The sequence below is a fragment of the Chiroxiphia lanceolata genome, chromosome Z, assembly GCF_009829145.1.
Source record: "Chiroxiphia lanceolata isolate bChiLan1 chromosome Z, bChiLan1.pri, whole genome shotgun sequence".
Classification (NCBI taxonomy): Eukaryota; Metazoa; Chordata; class Aves; order Passeriformes; family Pipridae; genus Chiroxiphia; species Chiroxiphia lanceolata.
The window spans coordinates 49925318-49941198 of NC_045671.1; the positions used below are offsets into that span (position 1 = coordinate 49925318).

General features: G+C 36.7%; 1 long non-coding RNA gene across 1 annotated transcript in view; it reads left to right on the forward strand.

The window, feature by feature from the left end:
• The window catches only part of LOC116780274, a 113685-nt gene extending 100348 nt beyond the window's left edge, over positions 1–13337 (forward strand). Inside the window, exons 2-3 of the long non-coding RNA XR_004354399.1 lie at positions 11330–11366; positions 12848–13337. This is a non-coding gene — a long non-coding RNA (uncharacterized LOC116780274). The remainder of the gene's footprint in view (positions 1–11329; positions 11367–12847) is intronic.
• Positions 13338–15881: the final 2544 nt, after the last annotated feature.

A 15881-nucleotide genomic window follows, 5' to 3' on the forward strand; every position in this document is an offset into this window, starting at 1 on the left:
GAAAATTAGGGAAAGACACCAGTAAAAGTAGGTTAAGGTCCTTAAACCTGGAGATGGAGGTGACATTGTCTGGGGGCTTGGTAAAGTTTTTGTATTTATTTTAAAGGAAGCCTCTAGACAGCACTGATTTAGTACTGTTAATGATGTCTGAGAGAAAGGTTACATATTAATATGGCAAATGACAGTGTTGAATACATTCGTCTTCACAGTTCATTCATAATGCTTCAGTGCATCGTAACTGCTTCAGGCTTTATTATCTGTGAGTTAGGGACCCCACATTCACCAGAAAGCAGCTGGAGAATGTTGTGTCCAAGTGATCTACCTAACCTACCTTGCTCACGGATTCTTAATGTAGAATTAAGACTAAATAAATCAGAAATTGAAAAAAATGTATTGAAATATTGAGGCACAAAGCTGAACTCACATAGGCACAACCTTGTATGCAGATGTCTACAAACAAGGTAAAGGGCCAGAAGTTTCCCCAGTTCACATAGAAAATATTCTAGGAAACACTAGTTTTATGCTTACAAAACAATATTGCAGGTAGAAATGGCAATGAGAGCCATGTCAGGAGCAGGCACACAAGACACTATGAGGGTTTCAAAAGAGACCCATGCTCCACAGCATCAAAAAGCTTCAATAAGGATCAGGAAGAATTGAAAGTGATGATATGACTGAAGCAATTGACTTTGCAGCACAAGGTCATTACACCCACCTTCACTATTGAAGTAATCTCAGCTTCGAGGCTTGAGCTTCCTGGCCTGAAAAATGCTTCTGATTAGTGTATTAGCACCAAGATGAATCAGACCTTCATTTACTCCTGCATAACCATTTCTAGGACGCTACTTGAGAACATCAATTTTGTGTACTGTACAATGCAGAGAAAGCTACCAAATTAGTAAATCAGTTTGCATTAAGTTGTGTGTTGCTGTGGTTGGTGAGCCTCCGCTGTCAAGCTGGATAAGCTCCTGATAATTAGAAGGAGATGATTTGACAGAGTGTATGTCACCAAAATATTTTAAAAAGCCTTGCCTTTACAGAAAAGGAAATTTTGAAGTTTCTTTTCACAAATTCCACTGAGCAATATTTCTAAACCAGTATTTGCCATGAGCTTGAAGACTCTTGCCTCTCTATCAGATAGCTGCAAGGGCTTATTGCATCTACAGCTCCAGGGCACTACCATCTGCAGATTGATCTGATGTCTACAGTCTGAGGACTACAGCAATGACTAATTCTAGCTTGTCCTCTAAAATGCCTTACAACAGTTTTCTTGAATCAGTTTTATGAACCAGACAGAAATGGAGTCCTTGACAGTAAGGCAGAACTTTAAGGTCCTCCATAAAAAAAGTCATATATCTCAAACAAAACCTTTGTCTTCAGAAGACTCATGGATCCAAAATGACAATATAACTAACTGTAGACACTGACAAAGTCCAGTATTTCATGGGGGTTGCCACAGAAGACTACATCCAGGCTGTTTTCTGTGAGAAAAGTTGCATGACGGTCAAAAATTTCATCAAAACGGGTGCATTTGCAGACCTTCATTGCTGAAAAGTGATGCTTTCTAATAGAACAGTTTTGTGTAAATAGTCCATGTAGCCTTTACTGATGACTAAACTCCCCTGACGATCTTTCTGATGGGTACAGGAGTATTCAAAATCAAGAAATCAAAACACAGACAATCAACATGAAAAACATGTTCAAGTTCTTATTTTCTTGCACTTTGCTTTTATTTTTCAGGTACATTTCTTCTTTTAAACGGTTGGGGGGTTTTTTGTTTGGTTGGTTGGGGTTTTTTTTAAAGTTTTTTTAAGTTTTGGATTTCTCAAGAAGGTCATGGAAATTAAAAAAAAATATTAGTTCTGCTCTCCCAGACAGGATTTCTCATGGACATTGGGTACTTTGCTACTTCAGTACAAGTACAAGGTACTTTGTCTTTTTTTCTTGAAGCCCCTTATTTACATAAGCCCTGAATTTTTCGGAGTCATTGTATCTGTCAGGGGTTAAAATGCCTTGACATACTTTCCCATCTCTTTCTCCAGCACAACTTAGTTGATATCAATGTGTTTTTAACACTGAAAAATGTTTCCTGAATATTACTCAGTGCAGATTCAACTCCCGAATTCTTTCTTCATTGTCACCACTACTTTTGAAGTAAGTTTGTTTCCTGATAACTTCAAGTCATTCAATGACAAATATCTTTAGATATTTTAAGGAAAAAATAGTTAAAAAATATTATTGTGTTGTTAGTCCCTACATTAAAGGCTCTGCACTTTCTATTTTCAGTCATATCTAGATCATATTATTCCAGTTATCAAGAGTCATCACTCTACTTGTAGTTGAAACTTCCAGTGTTGCTCCTAATTTTGAGCACTTGCTAATTTCCATTAGTTCATTTTTTCATTTCCATTAATTTTCCGCCAAATGACCAAGGTAATTAATGACTAAGTCACTATTGATGAAGATTGAACTGAATACTAGTGCCATTAGGAAATATATTACCATTGCCCTCCTGTTTGATGCTTCTCCTTTCACATTGCACCCCTTTGCTTTCACCTCTATGTTCATGTCACACTTTTCTAGTAACCCCCATTTTGTCAGCTGAACAGAGAATTCCCATTATAGAAGCATATCAGACGTTTCACTGAAGTCAGACAGATTTTATCTATCCATATCAGTCTATATCTCTATCTGTATCTACATCATAACTATTTATCTATAAACCAGTTTAACAAAACTGATGTCTCAGGAGAGTATTTCACTTGAGGACACCCATAACTCTGTAATCAACCACCAGAAGAGGAAGTTTTGACTCCAGTCCACAAGATACAAGATCCAAAAGAGGGTCTGGAGGACACATATAGTACCAAGGGAGAAGTCCAACAGTGTCAGAAGTGTCAGTGGGCCTGAAGGCAAGAAGCAAATGGAAAATATAGTCTTTATGTGCAAATTACAAGGAAATTTAAAATTTAACTAATTGTAGCAAGTTGAACCTGCCTGCAGATAGTAATTGTAAGAGGCTAATATTGTTTACAGAACATTTAAGAACTATTTTGCTTGGTAGAAGGGGATTGGCTGTTCTTCTGAAGAGGGATGGAGGTGAAATATTGAGAACTGGATTCTCCGCAGTTACCATTTGAGTTTCCAGCATGTTAAGAAAAGTGAATTTCCCTGGTTGTACAGCTCTGGATTCACAGAACAGATAGAATTCACTTAGGACATCAGTGGAGTCATGAGTATGGCTTTTGTAGACCTGCAGTTTAATAATTAAATAAGTGTTTAAATGTTCATGTCTTTCCCTCTGCTGACAGACCTATCAGCAAACACACTGGTAGCAGATTTACAGCCTCTCCGAGATTTTGCTCCCCAACTGCTGCATAGGTATAATACTTTTCATGTTAATGCTAGATTTCATTTTGAGGTCTCAAAGCACTTTGCAAGAGCACAATGATTAGTTAAGCCTTGCAACACACCTGTGCTGGGGGTACTGTGCTATTACATCCATTTAATGGATGTTAAAAATGAAATGTTGGTGATGTTAACTCCTAATCTCAAATACAACAGGCACAACTGCAGCATGCTACAGACACACTGCCAACGGGGACACTTCTTCCAAATGTTATTATTTCTAACATTTTATAATCTCCAGCATGACATGAAACCAGAGTAATTGCTGGGATTTCACCTTGTGCCTGTTCTATTGGTGAGTATTGAAAGCTTTATGTAACAAAGTGGGTTGTTCAAGGTTCAGCTCCTAAAGTGGGGAAGGTAAAGGCTCTATTTGGTGCCCTTTGTGGCACATGGAGCCCAGCTTGCTGGAGGCCACTACCTTTAGGAACAACGCAGCGGGGGAGGGGGTGGCTATTTTGCCAGTGATATTTTCTTCTCAAGTAATCTACTTTACTCAGTTCCTAGCTTGTTTCAGCCATTTCCTGTAAATAGTCTGACCTTAGACAAACATCTAGATGCTGCTAATGACATATAATCATGGAACCATTTTGACTGGGAAAGACCTCTAAGGTCATTGAGTCCAACCATTAACCTAATACTGCCAGGTCCACCACTAAATCATGTCCCCAAGCACCACATCTACATGCTTTTTAAATGTTTCCAGGGATGGTGATTTCACCACTTCCCTGGTCAGCCTGTTCCAAGGTTGACCACCTTTTCAGCGAAGAAGTTTTTCGCAATATGCAATATAAACCTCCTGGTACAATATGAGGCCACTTCCTCTTGTCTTGTCACTTGTTACTTGGGAGAAGACACTGACACCCACCTGACTACAACCTCCTTTCAGATAGTTGTAGAGAGTTGTATCAAAAGAAGCTTCATCCTCCTTTTGAAGCAATGCTGTTCAGCTGAACAAACCTAGCATGGAAAAAGGCCAGAAACAATGATAGCAATTTTATGGCATCTACTGAAAAAAACCAGAAGACACCTAGCAGTCCTGGATGCTGTGAAAATAATTGAATTATCCATTGCCCTGATTAAGATCAAAGAAGAAAACATAGCTAGGTTGACAAGAGAGATACAAAAACACACCAGAAGATGCGAAAAATATTACTCAGATCTCAATGACATAGGCTGGGATTGGAAGAAAAAAGTCTGAGGGGAACAGGTGGTAGAAGAGAAGTGATTGACTTTGTTCATTAAAAAAACCAAACCAAACCAAACCAAACCAAACCAACAAGAATTATGTGTTTCAAGGCATGCTGCAATTAGTAGCTTTTCAGTCTAAAGGAATAGCTCCTTGCAATAATAAATTCAGGAACTGCTGCTTTCAATCTGCCCTTTTCACAGTCAAGAGACACAGAGATGGTACAAGCCCAAGGCGAAACATGACATATGACCTTTTACATATTAGTGTGTATCACAGTGGAGCATTCCTGGATTTCTCTAATCATTTCCTTCCTTCTCCCTATTCCAGATACTACCAGAATACCCTCCCTGGTATGTCAGGTCCTTTGTGAGCTCCAGAAAATATGCTGCCTTAATGAGAAAGGGTCCTGAGAGGATTATGAATTGGGCTATAGAGTTTCATAGGCAATAAAGTACCTATGATCTTTATTCCACCAGTCATCTCCAGATTTTCCTGACACTCTGAAATTTTTCCTAAAAAATTCTTAAGAGGTATTATGAAGTTTATTAAAAAGTAAAAGAAAGGACAAATTACAACAGAATATTAAGGGAAACAGAAAGTTAATATACACTAAGTCTTCATCCGAAATTCATTCACCAGTGCAGGCACACTGCATCATTGCCTTTCTACCACCTGCATTATGGATGATTCTTTTCTGTGGTGCAGACTTGGAGAGAGTGTTGATTCACTCCTTTTAAATTAATCTGACTAGAGGAAAAAAGACAACCAGAAGCTATAAAACAGTATTTTTCTTCTCTTCTTAAATTATTTAATTTCCAAAAGAAAAAAAAACAACCATGTAGCAATCAGACAAGAGCTCAGCAATCCATTAAACACCATTAGTCTTTCATCTTCCTAGCCAGACTTGAATCATAACATCAGAGGAAGTGAAAATAAAAGCAACAAGGTTCTCTCACCACCTACCACGGAATTATTCCCCACATAGCACCTTGTAATACTTTTTTTTCCCAGTTTAACATTGACTGCATAAAATAAAGGGGCTTTCACCACTTCGAGACAATTACTGAATCATTAGAAAAATATCTCCTCTAGGAATTTTTCTTGATCTCCATCCAATTGCAGTGGTTTCATTGCACTGTTTCTGATTTGTTTTCTCATGTAATCCTCCCCAATGGCGATCATCGTTTCTTATCACAGCTCTTCATATGATAACAATTGGCTTAAAATTTGACTATTACTACGATGCTGCCTGGTTTACTTACTTCTTCAAAAAGTGAGTGATAATGTGGTAATTTTCCAAGTTCCATAATGAAAAATTGGAGGAAAATATTGAAAGGTAAACAAACATTAGCAACATACACAAGTAAAAATTAAAAAAAAAATTGTCATGTTCTATTAGGAGTTTACATGCTGTCTTTTGAATGTGTAAGCCTTTGTCTTCATTAATCTGACACGAAATTTTTTTAAATGATTGCAAGGTCATATCATACTAGGGTAATCAAATGCTAAAATTCTATCATATTAATGTAACATGAAATACAGAAATGTAACAGAACATAACTATGAAAAATTGTTATAATGGGTCATGTAGATAAATTCTATATTGTTTCCACATATTTTGCTGAAATATTTTTACTCCTTTTTGGCAAAGGGAATGGAAGGTGGCAAAGATACAAGAATGCAGAGGTTGTTGAATGCCTTGTATGTCCTTGAATGCCCTTGTATGCCCTTGAATGCCCTTTCTTGTGGGTTTTATGAATGTCAGTAGTATTCCATGGTTGAAATCCCACCAAGTTCAGTGGCAGCTGTTCTGCAGTTGTTTTATTTTCTTCAGTTCAGGACACCGAATCAGTCATATAATTACCTGCACTTCTATTAGGAGAAGATGACTTTCAAAACAAATGTGTAAGTGATTTTGTTGTTGTTGTTGTTATTGCTTTTGGGTTTTTGTTTTTAAACTTTCTGGGCTATGGTGCATCTAGTCCTACCAGAGAATACAAATGAGCTCCCCAGAATTTCAGATAAATGCCTCCATTCTTGAGGCAAATAATGAAAGTCACGTTTTGTGCTTATACTTCAGGTCCAGGAGTTTCCTTGAAGCCTGTGGTTAATTTTAACACTTTAAGCTAGGTAAGAAAGTGTAGCATTGAATAATGCAATTTTTGTTTTTTGTAATACAGTTTTAAAAGACCACATAAAGCAAGGCCCATTCCTATTAATTCATTAGTGTTTCATTTCTTCCAGATCCCATATCTCCTAAGTACATTGGCAAAAACATGCATGTACACTAATGTTGAAGAACTAGGGACAAAATATCACATTTCAGATTGCTTGAACTAATTGAATTTGTAAAAGTGCTATTTATTTCTTGTGTTCTGTCATCCCTTCGGTCTCTTTATTTTTTGTCTCCTTTTTTTATGCTTAGTTTAAAATTCTGGAAGATTTTTTTGAAAATATTGTATTCAAAGTGGCAACACTAAGTTCTAATGTTTATCCTAATGAGACATTTCGTACTCTGAAAAATTGTCTTTATTCCAAGATATTATCTATGGTTTACAAAATTTTTATGATGATTGCTTGGAGGTCTTGGTTTAGGAAATCTATCCTTGACACACATTTATGGAAAATTAATTTATTTCAGTTGCCTCTTAATGTTGTCTGAAAAGAGGAACTATTTAAAATTAGCTGCCAGACACAGAAATAATCCTAGTTGAAACAGAACATATTACATAAAACATAAAGTGGCTAATCTGGCTTTTGGATGGTGTAAAGATTTTAACATATCTTATTACCACCTGGAATATATTTTAGCCAGGCTTTAGAGAGATACCATGAATTCTTCTCATGCATTCAGGATCATGGCCTAATATTCTCAAAATGTTTGCAGAAAACAAGATATATTGTGCTGTTGACTTTTGTGAGGCTCCTTAGAGAGCTTCACACTATCAATACCACAAAATTAACTGAAATAACAGTTATTCTAATTACAGACAAGTTCAAAAAGCTGAGACTTGTGTTTTAATTTTCAAAATACCAGTGGATTCAGCTAATTGCCAAATGCTGTCACAGTGAGAGCAGCCAGGTCATGTTATCAAGACCTTTGTTGTCCAGTGACAGTGAAAATAATAAGAAGAGAATACTCAGTACCTGAAATAAAGGCAGCTGGCATCAGATGCCAAGGTCAGACCCTTTCCCTCCTGAGTGCCAGCCCAGTATCAGGAACAGGAGAGTTTATTCAGATCTGGCAGTAGAGCCCCAGGCATACAGAAACACTCTCTCTTTTTGGATGAATTTTTAAGCAGTTTTTAAACTGACTCCTTCTTGGAATGAAGGATTTTGCAACTTGTTCTCATGAAACATTTTTAATCTTATTTACTTTACTCTGTTCAAATCAAGGAATATGAAGGAGGAATCTCTTTCTAACAAGAGTGGGACCCCTGAGATGTCATAGCTGGCAATGGCAGGGATGCCTCCCCTTTGGAGGCACTGCCAATTTCCATCCCCATGGATGATCAGGTATCCCCATCCACGATCAGGTAAAGCTGGGTGAAAGAACTGGAGCCAATGGAGCTATCCAAAAGTAATCATAGTGTCATAGAATATCCTGAGTTGGAATTATCAAAGTACAACTCTTGGTCCTGCGCAGCCCAGCCCCAAGAATCACACCCTGTTCCTGATAGTGTTGTTCAGACACTTCTTGAACTCAGACAGTCTTGGTGCCACGACCGTTTCCCTGGGAAGCCTGTTCCAAGAGCTCTTTCATATTAGAACCAAATTCTAATTAAAGTCAAGGATGTGGATGGGAAACAACTGAGAATAGCATTTGACCTAAAAGCGAAACCAACCAAAAAATAAAAACACCATCAACATTTGGGGGCAACAATGTAACTTAAACACATTTTTCTTTATGCTGATGTATGTTTTCTTCTGAATGCTCAAAATTTACTATGTGTTTCCTGAGCGTTGCCTAGCTTTTTGGTTTCCTAAGAGGAAAATAAAATTTGTCATTACTGCTATCCTTTTACTTAAATTCCATGCCCAGGAATTACAGATAGACATGCTGTGCCTTCATTTTGACACATCAGCCATCACATACACAAATCACATGTTTAAATTTCCACAATCACATGCTCCATTATCAACCACACAGACAGTAGAGCAAGCTCAAAATAAAACTTCTTTGTTCCAGTCATGAGCTCTATAATATCCCTTATAAATCAAGATTGCTTGTATGGTTTCTTGCACACATCCTACGGATTTACCATGCAAAAGCCATTGATCATACACACCACTTTCTTGCCTCTTTGCATCTGAAGAGCTATGCTGCTCTGTGGGGCGAAGGAGGGGGAAAAGAAGGAAAAATTTATGGGTTATAAATATTGACGGAGAAGATATTCTTTGTTTATTGAAGCCTTGTTTACATAAAAGCTCTTTACAGGGTACACCCTAAGTCTAGAGGTCCTAAACCAGTGTCAGTGAGCTGTCTGGGCATTTTTTCCCATGTATTGCACTGCTATTCTACTGAAAATAGGGGTCCATTAACATTTGGCCCTTCAAGTTACTGTGGCTCAAGTCTCTGCGGTAGAACGTCTGCCCAATATGCAAAATAATGGAATGAATGGATTCATTGGAAACAATGATAACAAGACCTGGCTGAGCTAACTGTGACAGCATGTGGTAATTTTCCAGCCCGCTGATCCTGTAAAGAGAGCTGCAGCACAAAGTTTAGACTGTGGGGTAGGTTGGTCTGAATGGCTGAAAATAAGCGCAGAATATCTGATGATGTCATACATGCAATCTGACAGATGGGGCAGGGGTTTTGTTTGTTTTGATTAGCTTTGCTTTGTTTTAAACTTGAACTTAACTGTTTATTTTTCCAACATACTTACACATTACAATTATAACATGAGAAGGCATAGTTGATTTTAAAGTATGTCTTGGAAGCATTGTTGTGCGTTAGATTTAAGAAACAACTTTATTTCCTGGTGAAAAATGGTGTTTGTGCAGTGACTGTTCTGTGAATTACGGAATAAAGTTGTTATAGAATGATGCATTATCTCTATATTCAGCCCTGGGGCTGCATTTTGAACCTAGCTCCCCTCCCCAAATCCCAATACATAATCTGAATAGCATGAATAAGTATTTTATTGCCTTAATTAGTCATCACATCAGAGAAACAAGCAATAAATGATGTCTAAATAGGTTACTAATTTAGGTTTAATTTCTGGGAATAAAATGGGATAAAGTAAGTTCATTTGACTATTAGGGAATTTGTGTGTGTTTGCGAGACTATGCAACTCTAGATGTGTTGTAAATGCACTTCAGTGCAAATATATGCTAACACAGTTATGTACCTCCTGAAGTATGTTTGAACATTTACTCAAATGTGGACTGGAAAATATGTTATAGCATAATAATTGTGAGTTACCCTCAATATGGCTCCTTGCCATGTTATAGCTGAAAAAAAACATTAAAGGACAATTCCAATTCTGTGTTTGTGGCTGAGATGATAATATAAGTATAGAACATACTCCTGGAATTTTTACCACCTCTAAAACTAGATTAGACTTTTCATATGCTCCAAGGGAAAGATGCATAGAAATTTTTAATGCATTCCAATTGCACCTTCCTCTCTCCCTTCTGCTGTTATTTGTCCTTTTGGCTGTGAGCTCTCTGGAGCAAGTGCTCGAAGCTCTGTAAAATAATGACAATAGGAAGAAAGTAGAGGTACACAAGTAAAAAAAGAAACACACATTGATTACAATGGGATTTTCTCTAAGCTTGACATAGTTATCCAAAATTAAGATAAACGCAGGCAATATTTTAAAATGACAAAGCACTGCCTAAGCAAACCAGAAGGCCAAATTTTGAGGACCAGAGTTTACTACTTGATTTTAGTGTCATTTTTGAAGCAGAGAAACTGTTGGGAGGCATAAGTTTTATCACAGCTTGAAATTATTGTTAACAACAATGTGTATTATGTCTCAACTGAGGAGTAAATTCCTGTTATAATAAACACTGTACAAGTATACAGTTGCAGGCAGCTTCTGATCCAATGAATTTTTAGTGTGATAGGTAAATTCAATACAAAGACAGACCAAAAGGTCTCTCTATACTTTCATGAAACTCTTCATATCCGCAGAAAGAAATAGGAATAGGATAGGAAGTGCCATGATTTTTTAGAATGGGGAAAAGAGGTTTGCCCATCTCCTCCATAACTTGAATCTCATGTTGATTTTATTGCTAAGAAATTGTGACTCCATTTTAATGTATCCTACTAGAAATATAAGGAGTATGTTTGTCACCTTCAGTGACCAGAGAGGAGACCAAAACGAAATACATGGGTTGTCTCTAATATCCACTCTTAGGCTGTAAACTTTGTCTTTTTATTGCTCCTTGCTTTATAGAAGAAGAATTTCCAAATTCTAGGAAGTTTACCACTTTTTGTTAAATACCTCAATATAGGACATTTTCACCCAGGAGGGATCTCCGTTAGTCAGAGAACCAGTAAAATTCTGACACGAGGAATCTGCTCTTCAGATTTTTTTAATTTCTTTTTTGTGAGTAGTAAGTACCTTGGAGGAGGGTAGCCTGTGACAAAGGTTCAGAGGCCTCAATAGTTTTCATGCAGGTGTTAGGATCCCTCAATTCAAGCATCCCAGAAACTCAAAGAGAGCCCTGAAACAAAAAAGAGAGCATGATTCACTGACAAGAATTCATCTTTTTCAGGTGAAGAACTCCTGCAGCTATTTGCAATGGAAAAGAGGTAAGAAAACAGAACTGTGGGAACTGATGATTTAGATTTACAAGTGGTTTTACTGCTCTGGGAGTATGGAAGTGACTTCAACCTGCACAACATTCTGATGAGGAGAAAATAGTACATCTTGACTTACCAGATGTAAAATATTTAATCATGAAAACATCCACAGTGGGGCAGAAAATAACTCATCAAATCACAGTTGATAACTTTTATTAAAAAGAAGTTTACAGTTTTTAGCAAGTAAATACATCAAGTGCTAAATTTTTAATTGGATTAATTAATTGTTTGCATCATTATTATGAACTATGCTATACAAAATTAATTTTAATGTTAATTAAATAAAATTAAAATTATAATTAAATGCTGTAAATTATGTCTATTTTATTATGACAAAGAGTTATTGGTTTTAAACAAACTAGAAAGAATAAACACAAGTTTCAGTGAGCTTAACATGTTACACATGCATCTTGGCTTTTAAGGAGACACACTGAATGGCTAGATATATGAAACTTTTAGTGCCTGCTATTTTAAACTGCTTTAATTTAACAACTCGATCACTTTTCTCCTGAAATCAAGCATTAGTTCCTGCAGAATCTGTATTTCTGCTACATGTGTATGTGTACATTGCTATAAAGTCTGCAGCATTGTTCCATTTTTTGATATACTACTCTATTCCTTCTACTTTATATGTACATACAGAAGCATTTACCTCTGTGTGTACAGGTTTACACCTCAGAAATGGCCCGTCCTTCATTTCTGTATTATACGACATTAATGTCATCCCTCCGGTCCATCACATTGATGGCCATGGACCATCCTCACTCCTCACTTTTCAGAAACTTTTAGTACTTATTTTAGTAGTTCTGTGAATTTCTCCTCTCTGCCTGTGTGTTCACCAAACCATTGATTTTAAGGACCACAGGTAAAGACCTTAGACTGTACCTTGTCCCCTTGTCAAAACTGTCACCACAGAAAGTCAGTGAGGGGGGAGATGCAGAGATGGAGATACTGAGAGAGTTTAAGAAAAACACATCTTTCCTTCAGCAATGCCTAAGGACTTCTTGACATTTTGAGATGCCATAAATATTGATGGAAAATAGCCAGTGATGTTCTCAGCTGCAGAAGAGGAATGGTTTCCCAATCCTGCTCATATTTAGAGGTAGCAAATCTGTCACACTACAAACCAAAATACCAGGAGATACCTGTTCAGCTCATACCCCTGGCAGTTTGGAAACTTGAAGGAATAGGTATGAGTATTAAAAAATGTGAACAATAAAGCATTTAGAGGGATAGTATAGTAGTACATACTCAGGAAAGGATCTGATATTAAACATGCATTTCAGGCCAATGCCATTGCAGAATTTTAATCACAAAAAAATATGTCATCGTTTTACACTCATGTCACTATAGCAATATGAAATTTAAATGGCATTATTCATTTTCGTATGTCCTAAGAAGGGTTTTTCTCTTTCTTTTCTGCTAAATAGCATGGAACGTGCATGACAGTAAGTTGCTGCTAATGCCCATTTGACACAAGGAACTTTCAGGAAGAAGCATGAAGTGACATGGAAGTGGGACAGATGAAGAGGCCCCAGGAATGCTCTCTTCCTACTGTACTGGAGAAGCCCATTGTGCCCATGGCCAGGTTCTGTATTAATATTTTCCTGAGCATTATTATAGAGCTTGCGTGATCTTACTTGCACTGCAATGTACAAGTGTAGACTCAGGATACCGTTTCGTTCACAATGACGTGATTCTGATTCTGCCACCCAAGGTGTCTTTGCACCAGGTTTGAAGCCAACTGCTTGCGTATGGTATTTGGCTACAAAGAAAACATGAATTTGAGGTCTCTTTCTGATAGGGCATGCACTGTATTAATTATCAGGAGACTCATGCCTACATAGCAATACAGCTATGTTTTTAATGTAGAGTTATCAAAATCCAAATTGAAATGATTACCAAATGTTCAATCTGCAAATGAGAAGAAAAAAAAAATATGGTCTTGTTTATGCACAAAAATAATTTTAAATCAATTAAACTGTTGAAAACCCCTGCGTGAACACATTTAACTTGGTTAACATCTGGTTTGTATTAATTTAACTTCATTCAGTTTTCACCAAATCAATGCAAATGTGTAACTAGCTTAATGGCTCTTGCTTTTTCAGAACAATAGTCTTTCATTCTCAACAATGGAGGGCTCTTTTAATTTCCTACAAATACCAAAGGAGGCATCAAACTGCTTTTGTACCACCACTTTTATACAATCGCTTTTACTGTTTTTCTATTCTTTCCTTTGACTATGTAAAGCATGATTTTCTGCATTAAGTAGCTAAAAGTGACAGAACACGAGGGCGGGTTCAAGGTAGAACAGGAAAAGAAGATTTTCTGGAGTTTTATGTGCTGATATAAAAGAATACTCAAGACAAATACAGAGCAGGTCACTCACACAAGTTTCTGGGTGTTTTTCAGGTGTTAATTTCTCCATCTAATCTCCGCTATTTGTCGCTTGTCAAACAATCATGTTGCCCTTTCCCAAGCATTCATTCCCTTCTTTAATTGATGTTGGGTATAGCTAATTTTTTTCTGCCAATTAAAGTGAGCATTTCTTGTTTCGGAATAAAGTCATGACTTGTGGTTCTGTCTAGGCTGATAACAACCACAACTGTTTTAAGATCCTTCCAGACCATGTAGGATGGTCATTTTATTGTCTTATTTTCATTCTCCTGAACTGTTGGATTTAAGATCATGTTTATTTGCAGACAAACCCTGAAAAGTGTTGTAGGCTTGATAGAAATCTCCAAGAACCATAAGAGCCTGCTGAAGACAACAGCTGTTTTCTGGCAGTACCACTAGGTGCTCTACACTTCACAGGATTCAGACTTGGACTTTACTGGAGAATGTTAAAAAGCAAAATAATCTTTTCTGTAAGGGTAACAAATTACTTGCAAAAAATCTCTGCTCTGAATTTTCTTGCAAGTTTGTTTTCTGTAACACACTGTTCCTTAGAGAACAGCAGAAACAATGCAGGAAATAGGTTTTAGGACATTTTTTATGTAATGGATTTGATATCTCTAGAAGAGGGGCTGAAGACATAGAGTTCATCCCCCAGGCCTTGGGAACATCTCAAAGTCACAAAACCAACAAAGAAGTTTTCAGCTTTACCAAATGCAGTCATTATGTGAAATCCTTTTCCATAAATCATCTTAAAGTTATTTTCAAGGCCGATTCAATATAAACCTACTTTTCCAACCAGGCATATCTGTGGTATGAAACACCGAAGAAAACTATGAAAGCTGCCTTTGTTAATTCACTTGGAAATATAAATAACTGAGATAGTAGTCAGTTGCCTTTGACATGGGAAAACTGCTGGAGAAATTAAGATGCCAAAGAATAGCCTGAAATACTCAGTAAATTACATATTGCAAGTGCTGATGGAAACCACTCATCCATTGTTTGAAATAATTGACAAAAAAGTTAGCATTTTGTGGCCAATATTGGCCTTACCCATCTTGGCTATAAATCCATGCAAATTAACATATTTTCCTGAAGTGCCTATGTTGTTGAAACCAGGAAAGTTTGAAAACAAAATATTGTTTCCACTGTGAAAAATACAATTATCTTTCAATTGGAAGTAGATACTGAGTCTCGAAAATGTTGAGAAATGTGTGATAGCAGTTCTTTTAAGTGATTATTTAACCTTCTTTTAAGTGATTATTTAACCTTCTTTAAAAATTGCTTTCTCTCATATCGTTCCCTTATTTAATAACCTCTGTCTTGGAGACCTATTAGATAACATGCCACAGCATACTTAAAAAGTAGAGAGGAATAACCAAAGCGAAACTTAGACAACTGGTGATGAGTAAGATTGATTCAGAATTCCTCTACATTGATATGCAATAAATTGCATATGCTAAGTATGCTCATATATAATGTAAAACACATATAGTTGTAAATGTATTGGTTTTTTAAATACGTTTCTATGCATGCACATAAACAAGTAATTGCAGATATGAATATATTCCAGTCTTACTCAACATGGAAAGTTAGAGGTTCTGTTTATTAACTGGTGTCTTGAGACCACAGCTGGTTATCGCTGATTCTTGTTGGAAGCAGCACATGCCAGGTGGTATAGGTGTTTGGTACTACAGTATCATGCTACCATATGTCAGGCAATTTCTAAATCTCATTTCTTGTGTCAGAGCTGCACAGGTATTGTCTCACCCACAAAAGTAATCCATAAAATATACAGTAAATAAATTATTAACTTACATATTAAATTTGTATGTAAAATATAGTGCATGCCAATGTGCTTCCTGATAGGTCTCTCAGGATTTTTGTGTGTATATCATTGAAGTAACACAAGGAGAACAAAGACATCAAATGTATTCTCTAAAAACTCCTCTCTTTTGCATTTTATTTATCAAATTATTCACTAAAGTTACCTGTCTTCCAGATGACCTATACAAATCAACACAGACCTGCTAAGATTTATAAAATAATAAAGCTTTGATCTAGGCAGTA